The sequence below is a fragment of the Mustela lutreola genome, chromosome 18, assembly GCF_030435805.1.
Source record: "Mustela lutreola isolate mMusLut2 chromosome 18, mMusLut2.pri, whole genome shotgun sequence".
Taxonomy (NCBI): Eukaryota; Metazoa; Chordata; class Mammalia; order Carnivora; family Mustelidae; genus Mustela; species Mustela lutreola.
In genome coordinates, this window is record NC_081307.1 from 36,980,851 (window position 1) to 36,993,470 (window position 12,620).

At 41.1% G+C, this 12,620-nt stretch overlaps 1 pseudogene; it reads left to right on the forward strand.

The window, feature by feature from the left end:
- The first annotated feature begins 661 nt into the window (after positions 1–661).
- Positions 662–12,620, forward strand: part of LOC131820577 (tubulin beta chain-like) — a 38,723-nt pseudogene continuing 26,764 nt past the window's right edge.

The following is a 12,620-nucleotide window of genomic DNA, read 5'->3' on the forward strand; positions in this document are numbered from 1 at the left end:
TTTTTTTACTCTTAAATGTTTTCTTGTAACTAATTAGTGCCTTTTCATTTCAGCTTAAAGAAGTCCTTCAGTATTTCTTCTACAACTAGTTGAGTGGTATAGGTTGGTAAGCTTTGGGTTATCTGGAACAATCTGTATCTCTCCTTTGATTCTGAGTGACAGCCTTGTTGGGTAGAGTGTTCTTGATTGGATGGTGTTTTGTTATTTTTTTTTTTTCTTTCAGTATTTTGAATATATCATGACACTCCCTTTGGGCCTGCAAAGCTTCTGCTAAAAGGTCTGCTCATACTCTCGCTCAGAACCTTCCTGAAGCTGTGTTCAGACCTTGCTGCTTCAGCCTCTGGGACACATCCCATCCTTTCATCCTGCAACTAGCAGTACAGAAAAAAAAAATCCATATCATTTTCTTGCCCTGTACACACCTTGAGGTGAGTAAAAAAAATTAAAATGAATTTTAACAGTGAGGGAAATTGTGCACATCCAGGCCAGTTAGTGTGGTAACTAGATCAGTGCCAAGTTCTGGGAGGTAATCGGTAATGAACATAGCATCGACCCCACTGGAAGCTACCACAGTGACAGTGACCTGCAGCTGGATCACATCTCCACATTCTACAATGAAGCTACACATGGTAAATATGTTCCTCGTGCTATCTTGGTGGATCTAGAACCAGGGACCATGGACTCTGTTTGCTCAGGTCCTTTTGGGCAGATACTAAGACCAGACAACTTTGTTTTTTGGTCACTCTGGGTGCAGGAAACAACTGGGCCAAGGGCCACTATACAGAGGGGGCTGAGCTGGTTGACTCAGTCCTGGATGTGGTGAGGAAGGAGGCCGAGAGCTGTGACTGCCTGCAGGGCTTCCAGCTGACCCATTCACTGGGTGAGGGCACAGGCTCTGGAATGGGCATCTTGCTCATCAGCAAGATCTGAGAAGAGTATCCCAACCACATCATGAACACCTTCAGTGTGGTACCCTCACCCAAAGTGTCTGACACTGTGGTCGAGCCCTATAATGTCACCCTTTCTATCCATCAGTTGGTAGAGAACACAGATGAGTCATATTGCATTGACAATGAGGCCCTTTATGACCTCTGCTTCTGCACTCTCAAGCTGACCATGCCAACTTATGGAGACCAGAACCACTTCGTCTCAGCCACCACAAGTGGTGTCACCACCTGTCTCCACTTCCCTGGTCAGCTCATTGCTGACCTCCAGAAGCTAGCCGTCAACATTCATTCCCATAGCTCCACTTCTTCATCCTGGATTTGCACCTCTAACCAGCTGTGGAAGCCAGCAGTATCAGGCCCTCACTGTGCCTGAACTCACCCAGCAGGTCTCTGATGCCAAGAACATGATGGCTGCCTGTGACCCCTGCCATGGCTGTTACCTCACTGTGGCTGCTGTCTTCATGGGTGAATGTCCATGAAGGAGGTAGATGAGCAGATGCTCAACATGCAAAAAAGAATAGTAGCTACTTCGTGAAGTGGATCCCCAACAGCGTCAAGATAGCAGTCTGCAATATCCCACCTTGTGACTTCAAGATGGCAGTCACCTTCATTGGAAATAGCACAGCCATCCAGGAGTTCTTCAAGTGCATCTCAGAGCAGTTCATGGCCATGTTCCTGCACCAGGCCTTCCTCCACTGGTACACAGGTGAGGGCATGGACAAGATGGAATTCACTGAAGCTGGGAGCAACATGAATGACCTTGTCTCTGAGTACCTGCAGTACCAGGATGCCACCACAGAAGAGGAGGAAGATTTTGGTGAGGAGGCTGAAGAGGAGGCTTATGGTAGAGTGCTATCACCTCAGGCTTCTCCATTTCCTCAGCCTTCTTCCTCAGCTGCCCCTGTACTTTCCCTCAGAATTACATTTTCTGCCTCTGTCTCCTTTTTTTTTTTTTTTCCTTTTTTCTTTTTTTGGAAGTGGAGGGGGCAGGTCCTAGAACACAGTGCCTGGCACATAATAGGCACTCAATAAACACTTGTTGTTTGTTGAATATCTCCTCTCTTCCACTCCGGGAAACCTAGATTTCTGCCATTTTGGGTAACCCTGTATTTCCTTTTGGTGTCCCCTTCTCCCATCTGTCCTGTTGGTACTTCCCTTTGTTTTTTAAGATAATTCTCCAAGAAGCTGTGTCTCATCAGGTCCCATTTAGAACCAAGTGCTTAAAACCCAGTAGACAGCCACCATCCTAAGCCCATGTGGTAGCCTGGGGGAAAGGAAACCAAGCTACCTCATAGCAGTAGAGGTACCTATAAGGAAGGGGTAGCGTATTCTATTCTAGAGCAGTTTGGAGAGGGATATCCAGCTCTTGAGACCTAATTTCCAGGAATTTCCCTGGCCCTCTCAGCTTCAGGAGAGGTGTTCACAGTATTATCTCTATTTCTCATCTTCTTCCAAGCTGTGTCCTGAGCTGTTTCTTTTGCAGGGGTCTGCCTCACTCTGTTAAGCAGGATACTTCCCTTTCCTACATAACCTCCTTCATATGTTGGATTCCTTTCTTTTTCCCTGGTTGGAGAAGGGGAAGAGGGACTAGCCTCCAGAAAGACCCTCCCTATCCCCACCTTTTCTTAGCAAATATCCAGCTCTGCTCTGTATATACAGAAAGGTTTGTACTGCCACCTAAATCTTTTGAATCATTCTTCCAGAAAGGGGCCAAGGAGACCCTCCCATCTTTGGCAACATCTCATTTTTTCCTTTTGCTATTCCCTGTAGGACAGGCTTCATCTTGTCCTACATTTCAAATTTCCGCTTTGTGTTGAACTTGCTTTTTTTTCATATTGAAAATATAACATTGCCCCAAGAGCCAAAAATAAATGACAGCTGGAAAAAAAAAAAAGTCTGCTCATAGTCTTAGGGGGAATTCCTTTATACATAACAAGTTGTTTTTCTCTTGCTACTTTTAAGATTATTTATCCCTAGATTTCAGTACTTTAATTATAATGTGTCTTGGCATGGATCTCTTTAGGTTCATTTTTTTTGGAACTCTCTGGACTTCCTGGACTTGGATGTATGTTTCCTTTCCTACATTAGGGAGGTTTTCAGGCATTACTTCAAGTAAATTTTCTTCCTCTTTCACTCTTATTCTAGAATCCCTATAATGAATGTTATTTCATTTGATGTTGTCCTATAGGACTTTTACGCTATCTTTATTTTTTTTTTAATTCTTTAAAAAATTTTTTTTCCCTGCCCTGTTTGGGTGAGTTCCACTGCTGTCTTCCGGCTCTGATTTGTTCTTCTACTTCATGTAGTCTGCTGTTGAACCCATGTAGTGTATTTTTAAAATGCAGCCTGCTATTGAGCCCTATAGTGTATTTTTAAATTTGGCTATTGTATTCTTTAGTTCTATGACTTTTGTTAAGTACTTTCTTCTATTTTCTGTCTATTTGTTGAAGTTCTCATTGCATTCATTCATTCTTCCAATTTTGGTGAGCATCTTTATGACCATGACTTTGAACTCTTTATCTGGTAAGTTACTTATCTCTACTTCATTAAGGTCTTTTCCTGAGGTATTGTTGTATCCCTTTGTTTGGAAAATATCCCCTATTTCCTCATTTTGCTTGACTCTGTGTTTGTTTGTATGCATTAGGCAAAACATCTACCTCTCCCAGTCTTGAAGGAGTGTCCTCATGTATCTTGAAGTAGTGTCCATGTGTAGGAGGTTAGCCCTATCATTCAACCTTACACAAATTTTTGGTTGTCTTTTGAGTCTTTGTGATTATCTAAACTGCCTGATTTATTATTTTTAAGTTCCAATTGTTTTGTTTACCAAGATCGGTCTGTACTCCAAGGGGAAGTATCTCAAGAGTACACACTGTACAGTCCTTTGGGGCCACATTTATAAACCCTGCTATCCTCTAGACTGGGCAGTCTGAATGTGTGCCCCGAGTGACAGTTGGGAAAATCAGGGCTCTAGTATATAAACTCTTTTCTGGGAGGTACCCACAAGATGTAGCAAAGCAAAGGCGGGATGCAAAGATGGCGTACCTGGCCTACATCCCTTAGAGCACCTCCATAGCCTCTAGATGTGTGGTCATTCTAAAGCCTGCCCCCCATTGCTGAAGTTATAGGATAAGTAAATAAATCATAGTTTCTCCTTCTTCTCCTTTTCCTCCTCCTTCTTCATGCCCTGGGAGGTGGTAGTCTGCCAGGAAATGTCTCTTTTATTGTTTCAGTCCCATGGGACACTGAAGTACAAGTCCCCAGTTCACCAGATCCAATGCCTAAGGGGTATCTCCTGTGTGGACTACATGTATCCACTGGTTTTAGTAAGGCGGGAGGGGAGTATAGGGCCAGGACACACCAGTGGAGCATGCCAGTGCTAGTGCTGGCAAGATAGATGGAGAGCACAGAATTGGTGCCTACCAGTACCTCCATTCCTGGAGGGAGTCCTAATAATCCCTTGCCTCTCCAGAGCATGCTTTAAGATCAGCAAATGAATCTTTTTTTGCATATGGTTCATGTGCTTTTCCAAATTCCTTTGTGCTGTGTCCTGGCATTAGTGAGTCTGTGTGTGCCCTTTCAAAGTAGAATCTCAGTTCCCTAGGTCCTTGGGGTCTCCTGAATGTAAGCCAGGTTGGTTTTCAAATCCAGATGTTTTGGGGGCTTGTGTCTCTGGTGCAGGTCTCTAGGGTTGGGGTACTTGATGTGAGGCACAAACCCCTCATTTCTTAGGGAGAATCTCCAGATTGTGAAATTGGTCCCTAGTGAGGCTTGCCTTGCTGGGGGTGGGGTGTTGGTGAGACTCTATCTCTGTATCTCCTGTTTACCCTGATGTGACCCTTTTATCAGTTGTTGTAGAGAAGCTGTTCTGCTTGTTTTTGGATCTTTTTCAGACCCATATGTAGCTGTAGAGTTGTGTCCATGGGAAAATGTGAGTTTAGGATCTTCCCATGCTGCCATCTTGAACTGCCTATTCCACTTCTTGATTATATGGCTCATTTATTCTAGCTCTTGGTAATATGGGTGGCATCTTATCTTGGCCTTTATCAGAAACTTAGGTTGGGACATAGAATAGGTTACAGTTTTTCTTTCACTGTTTTACTGCACAGTGGGTTCTTTGGTCTGAGATAATACTGTTTGGGATATAATGTTAATAGAGAAAGCATCATGGGAGTCCTCAGAGTGTGGCACTTGTTAGGGCATGGTAGACATAGAAGCCAAGTACACACTGATTCTTCAGAGCGGGGTGCCTTTTTAAGGACTCATTGTTTGTCATTGCTGATAGTGGATTAGATATTCTGTAGTGTTGATTTGTTCTATTGTTTTTTTGGTTTCTATTTCATTGATTTCTGCTCTGATCTTTATGATTTCTCTTCTCCTGCTGGGCTTAGGGTTTCTTTCTTGTTCTTTCTCCAGCTCCTTTAGGTGTAGGGTTAGGTTGTGTACCTGAGACCTTTCTTGTTTCTTGAGAAAGGCTTGTACCGCTATATATTTTCCTCTCAGGACTGCCTTTGTTGTGTCCCACAGATTTTAAACCGTTGTATTTTCATTATCATTTGTTTCCATGATTTTTTTCAATTCTTCTTTAATTTCCCGGTTGACCCATTCATTCTTTAGAAGGATACTGTTTAGTCTCCATGTATTTGGGTTCTTTCCAAACTTCCTTTTGTGGTTGAGTTCTAGCTTTAGAGCATTGTGGTCTGAAAATATGCAGGGAATGATCCCAATCTTTTGATACCGGTTGAGTCCCGATTTAGGACCGAGGATGTGATCTATTCTGGAGAATGTTCCATGTGCACTAGAGAAGAATGTGTATTCTGTTGCTTTGGGATGAAATATTCTGAATATATCTGTGATGTCCATCTGGTCCAGTGTGTCATTTAAGGCCTTTATTTCCTTGCTGATCTTTTGCTTGGATGACCTGTCCATTTCAGTGAGGGGAGTGTTAAAGTCCCCTACTATTATTGTATTGTTGTTGATGTGTTTCTTTGATTTTGTTATTAATTGGTTTATATAGTTGGCTGCTCCCACGTTGGGGGCATAGATATTTAAAATTGTTAAATCTTCTTGTTGGACAGACCCTTTGAGTATGATATAGTGTCCTTCCTCATCTCTTATTACAGTCTTTGGCTTAAAATCTAATTGATCTGATATAAGGATTGCCACTCCTGCTTTCTTCTGATGTCCATTAGCATGGTAAATTCTTTTCCACCCCCTCACTTTAAATCTGGAGGTGTCTTCGGGCTTAAAATGTGTTTCTTGGAGGCAACATATAGATGGGTTTTGTTTTTTTATCCATTCTGATACCCTGTGTCTTTTGACAGGGGCATTTAGCCCATTCACATTCAGGGTAACTATTGAGAGATATGAATTTAGTGCCATTGTATTGCCTGTAAGGTGACTGTTACTGTATATGGTCTCTGTTCCTTTCTGATCTACCACTTGTAGGCTCTCTCTTTGCTTAGAGGACCCCTTTCAATATTTCCTGTAGAGCTGGTTTGGTATTTGCAAATTCTTTCAGTTGTTGTTTGTCCTGGAAGTTTTTAATCTCTCCTTCTATTTTCAATGATAGCCTAGCTGGATATAGTATTCTTGGCTGCATGTTTTTCTCGTTTAGTGCTCTGAAAATATCATGCCAGCTCTTTCTGGCCTGCCAGGTCTCTGTGGATAAGTCAGCTGCCAATCTAATATTTTTACCATTGTATGTTACAGACTTCTTTTCCCGGGCGGCTTTCAGGATTTTCTCTTTGTCATTGAGACTTGTAAATTTTACTATTAGGTGACGGGGTGTGGGCCTATTCTTATTGATTTTGAGGGGCATTCTCTGAACCTCCTGAATTTTGATGCTCGTTCCCTTTGCCATATTGGGGAAATTCTCCCCAATAATTCTCTCCAGTATACCTTCTGCTCCCCTCTCACTTTCTTCTTCTTCTGGAATCCCAATTATTCTAATGTTGTTTCGACTTATGGTGTCACTTATCTCTCGAATTCTCCCCTCGTGGTCCAGTAGCTGTTTGTCCCTCTTTTGCTCAGCAACTAGGAGCTGGTTCTTTGAAAGAATTAATAAAATTGATAAACCCCTGGCCCGACTTATCAAAAAGAAAAGAGAAAGGACCCAAATAAATAAAATCATGAATGAAAGAGGAGAGATCACAACTAACACCAAAGAAATAAAAACTATTATAAGAACATACTATGAGCAACTCTACGCCAATAAATTTGACAATCTGGAAGAAATGGATGCATTCCTAGAAACATATAAACTACCACAACTGAACCAGGAAGAAATAGAAAGCCTGAACAGACCCATAACCAGTAAGGAGATTGAAACAGTCATTAAAAATCTCCAAACACTAAAGGAGCTGGAGAAAGAACAAGAAAGAAACCCTAAGCCCAGCAGGAGAAGAGAAATCATAAAGATCAGAGCAGAAATCAATGAAATAGAAACCAAAAAAACAATAGAACAAATCAACGAAACTAGGAGCTGGTTCTTTGAAAGAATTAATAAAATTGATAAACCCCTGGCCCAACTTATCAAAAAGAAAAGAGAAAGGACCCAAATAAATAAAATCATGAATGAAAGAGGAGAGATCACAACTAACACCAAAGAAATACAAACTATTATAAGAACATACTATGAGCAACTCTATGGCAATAAATTTGACAATCTGGAAGAAATGGATGCATTCCTAGAAACATATAAACTACCACAACTGAACCAGGAAGAAATAGAAAGCCTGAACAGACCCATAACCAGTAAGGAGATTGAAACAGTCATTAAAAATCTCCAAACAAACAAAAGCCCAGGGCCAGACGGCTTCCCGGGGGAATTCTACCAAACATTTAAAGAAGAACTAATTCCTATTCTCTTGAAACTGTTCCAAAAAATAGAAATGGAAGGAAAACTTCCAAACTCATTTTATGAAGCCAGCATCACCTTGATCCCAAAACCAGATAAGGATCCCACCAAAAAAGAGAGCTATAGACCAATATCCTTGATGAACACAGATGCGAAAATACTCAACAAAATACTAGCCAATAGGATTCAACAGTACATTAAAAAGATTATTCACCACGACCAAGTGGGATTTATTCCAGGGCTGCAAGGTTGGTTCAACATCCGCAAATCAGTCAATGTGATACAACACATCAATAAAAGAAAGAACAAGAACCATATGATACTCTCAATAGATGCTGAAAAAGCATTTGACAAAGTACAACATCCCTTCCTGATCAAAACTCTTCAAAGTGTAGGGATAGAGGGCACATACCTCAATATCATCAAAGCCATCTATGAAAAACCCACCGCAAATATCATTCTCAATGGAGAAAAACTGAAAGCTTTTCCGCTAAGGTCAGGAACACGGCAGGGATGTCCATTATCACCACTGCTATTCAACATCGTACTAGAGGTCCTAGCCTCAGCAATCAGACAACAAAAGGAAATTAAAGGCATCCAAATCGGCAAAGAAGAAGTCAAATTATCACTCTTCACAGATGATATGATACTATATGTGGAAAACCCAAAAGACTCCACTCCAAAACTGCTAGAACTTATACAGGAATTCAGTAAAGTGTCAGGATATAAATCAATGCACAGAAATCAGTTGCATTTCTCTACACCAACAGCAAGACAGAAGAAAGAGATATTAAGGAGTGAATCCCATTTACAATTGCATCCAAAACCATAAGATACCTAGGAATAAACCTAACCAAAGAGACACAGAATCTATACTCAGAAAACTATAAAGTACTCATGAAAGAAATTGAGGAAGACACCAAGAAATGGAAAAATGTTCCATGCTCCTGGATTGGAAGAATAAATATTGTGAAAATGTCTATGCTACCTAAAGCAATCTACACATTTAATGCAATTCCTATCAAAGTACCATCCATCTTTTTCAAAGAAATGGAACAAATAATGCTAAAATTTATATGGAACCAGAAAAGACCTCGAATAGCCAAAGGGATATTGAAAAAGAAAGCCAACGTTGGTGGCATCACAATTCCGGACTTCAAGCTCTATTACAAAGCTGTCATCATCAAGACAGCTTTGGTACTGGCACAAAACAGACACATAGATCAATGGAACAGAATTGAGAGCCCAGAAATAGACCCTCAACTCTACAGTGAACTAAAATCTTCGACAAAGCAGGAAAGAATGTCCAATGGAAAAAAGACAGCCTTTTCAATAAATGGTGCTGGGAAAATTGGACAGCCACATGCAGAAAAATGAAATTGGACCATTTCCTTACACCACACACAAAAATAGACTCAAAATGGATGAAGGATCTCAATGTACGAAAGGAATCCATCAAAATCCTTGAGGAGAACACGGGCAGCAGCAACCTTCGACCTCTGCCGCAGCAACATCTTCCTAGGAACAACGCAAAAGGCAAGGGAAGCAAGGGAAAAAATGAACTACTGGGATTTCATCAAGATCAAAAGCTTTTGCACAGCAAAGGAAACAGTTAATAAAATCAAAAGACAACTGACAGAATGGGAGAAGATATTTGCAAACGACATATCAGATAAAGGACTAGTGTCCAGAATCTATAAAGAACTTAGCAAACTCAACACCCAAAGAACAAATAATCCAATCAAGAAATGGGCAGAAGACATGAACAGACATTTCTGCAAAGAAGACATCCAGATGGCGAACAGACACATGAAAAAGTGCTCCATATCACTCGGCATCAGGGAAATACAAATCAAAACCACAATGAGATATCACCTCACACCAGTCAGAATGGCTAAAATCAACAAGTCAGGAAATGACAGATGCTGGCGAGGATGCGGAGAAAGGGGAACCCTCCTACACTGTTGGTGGGAATGCAAGCTGGTGCAGCCACTCTGGAAAACAGCATGGAGGTTCCTCAAAATGTTGAAAATAGAACTGCCCTATGACCCAGCAATTGCACTATTGGGTATTTACCCTAAAGATACAAATGTAGTGATCCAAAGGGGCACATGCACCCGAATGTTTATAGCAGCAATGTCCACAATAGCCAAACTATGGAAAGAACCTAGATGTCCATCAACAGATGAATGGATCAAGAAGATGTGGTATATATACACAATGGAATACTATGCAGCCATCAAAAGAAATGAAATCTTGCCATTTGCAACAACATGGATGGAACTAGAGCGTATCATGCTTAGCGAAATAAGTCAAGCAGAGAAAGACAACTATCATATGATCTCCCTGATATGAGGAAGTGGTGATGCAACATGGAGGCTTAAGTGGGTAGAAGAAGAATCAATGAAACAAGATGGGATTGGGAGGGAGACAAACCATAAGTGACTCTTAATCTCACAAAACAAACTGAGGGTTGCCGGGGGGAGGGGGTTTGGGAGAAGGGGGTGGGATTATGGACATTGGGGAGGGTATGTGATTTGGTGAGTGCTATGAAGTGTGTAAACCTGGTGATTCACAGACCTGTACCCCTGGGGATAAAAATATATGTTTATAAAAAATTAAAAAAAAAAAAAGATATTCTGTAGTGTTTGTCCCTATGTTAGCTGTTATCAAAAGGAGCTTGTGTCTCGGTCTCATGAATAGGTTCTTTATCTACCACTAAAGGTGACTAAGTTCATGGACACATTGCCTCAGCCCTATGACACTAGGAAGGGAGATTTATACCTGTGACAGAAGTCATCCTTCCCACCTTCATTGGAAATAGCACAGCCATCCGGGAGTTCTTCAAGCGCATCTCAGAGCAGTTCATGGCCATGTTTGTAGGGAAAGCTCCATGGTGGTCATGAACACGAGTGTCAAGGATCTGCCTATTCTATGCCTGTCCTATAGGTTCAGTAATCTCTCTCCCATACTTTCAGGTGTTCAGTCTCCCTGTTGTTTTTTCTGTTTTGCTCCCGAACAAAACGCTGGGTAACCTCTGCCTTGGAGTATATACCTCAGCCAGTTCTTTCTCCATTTAAAGTAGATCTCCAAGTTCACCACTTCCTGCTCAATCCACTAAAAGCATCATTTTCAATATTGCCCTTTAAGGCCACTTCTGGAAGTGGTTGTAATGCGACAGTTTCTCATTTTCTGATAGTAACCACAGGATGCACTGACCCATGTAGGAACTAGGCACACATTCTTTCTTCTTTCATCAGTTGTTCTAAAGAACCCTTCCACATGTGAATTGACAGGAACATGTCATTATTTCGTGCATTTAATTTTCTCATACCTTCTGGATCTGCAAAGACTCTGCTCAAAATTTGCTACTCATCTCACAGTGGATGGTTGACGGGCCAGTAAGAACCAGTGCCTCAGTGGCACTGGTCATATCGGCTTCTAATGGACAGCTGCAGATATGTTGTCACCTGTGTCTTGTAGTCTGGATATCAGGTTCTATGTGTTAAGTCTCCTTTCAGGGATTGCCAGAGATGCCAGACAGTATTTTTAACACCACTGATCTACAGGGCTCTAAGGCCATGGAGCTTGCACAGAGTCTGAACCTACAGAAACTCTCTCTGGCTTTGGCTGAACTTAAACATGGAGCTTTCTGTGTTCCCTCAATAAATGGGTCAGGTTGGATTTCCAAGTGTCATGCCTGTTGCCTACAAAATCCAAAGAGGCAGTTGTGTTTTTAGTATTTACCCAAATTAGTTGAAAACCTACATCCCCGCAAAACTTGCACACAGGTGCTTTTAGCAGGGTTTTTTTTTTTTTTTTCATAATTGCCCCAAATTGGAATCAAGCAAAATGTTACTCAGTTTTTCTTGAGTTGATGTAGGGATGAAATTTCATAAAAATATCTGCTTTTTAAAATGGAAATGAACAAGACAATTATAAAATTTAGATAGAAGAAAAACTAGAGTGCCTGGGTGGCTCAGTTGTTAAGCCTCTGCCTTCAGCTCGGGTCATGATCCCAGGGTCCTGGGATCGAGCCCTACATTTGTCTCCCTGCCTGGTGGGAAGCCTGCTCCTCCCTCTCCGAATCCCACTCCCCCTGCTGGTATTTCTGCTCTTGCTATCTCACTCCTTCTGTCAAATAAATAAATAAAATATTTTAAAAAGAAGAAAGAAAAAAATGGTCAGGAATATGTAGGACACTTCTGAATGTGCATTCATACAATGGAATGTTATTCAGCAATAAAACTAAATGAGTTGTCAAGCTTAGGATACTAAGATAAACAAACTCTCATCCATCCAGAAAATGAGATATTATTCAGTGCTTAAAAAAAAAAAAAAAAAGCTATCAAGCCACGAAAAGACACAGAGGAGCTTTAAATGCATATTACTAAGTGAAAGAAGCCAATGTGAAAAGGCTTCATACTGTGTAATTCCAACTTCGTGACAAAAGGCAAAACTATGTACATGGTAAAAAAAAGGGGGGGGTGTATGTGTGGAAAGGGGGCTTGGGTTATGGATACTGGGGAGCGTATGTGCTATGGTGAGTGCTGTGAAGTGTGTAAGTTTGGCAATTCACAGACCTGTGCCCCTGGGGCAAATAATACAATAATACATTATATGTGAATAAAAATAACTAATAATAAAAAAATCCGTAATTGCCAGGGGAGGAAAAAGGGGATGAATAGGTGCATACAGGGATTTTTAGGGCAGTGACACTATTCTTAATGGTACTGAAATGGTAGTTACAAGTTACTTTGCACCTGTAAAAACATATAGAATGTACAATGTCAAGAGTGAACCCTAGTTTTATCTAT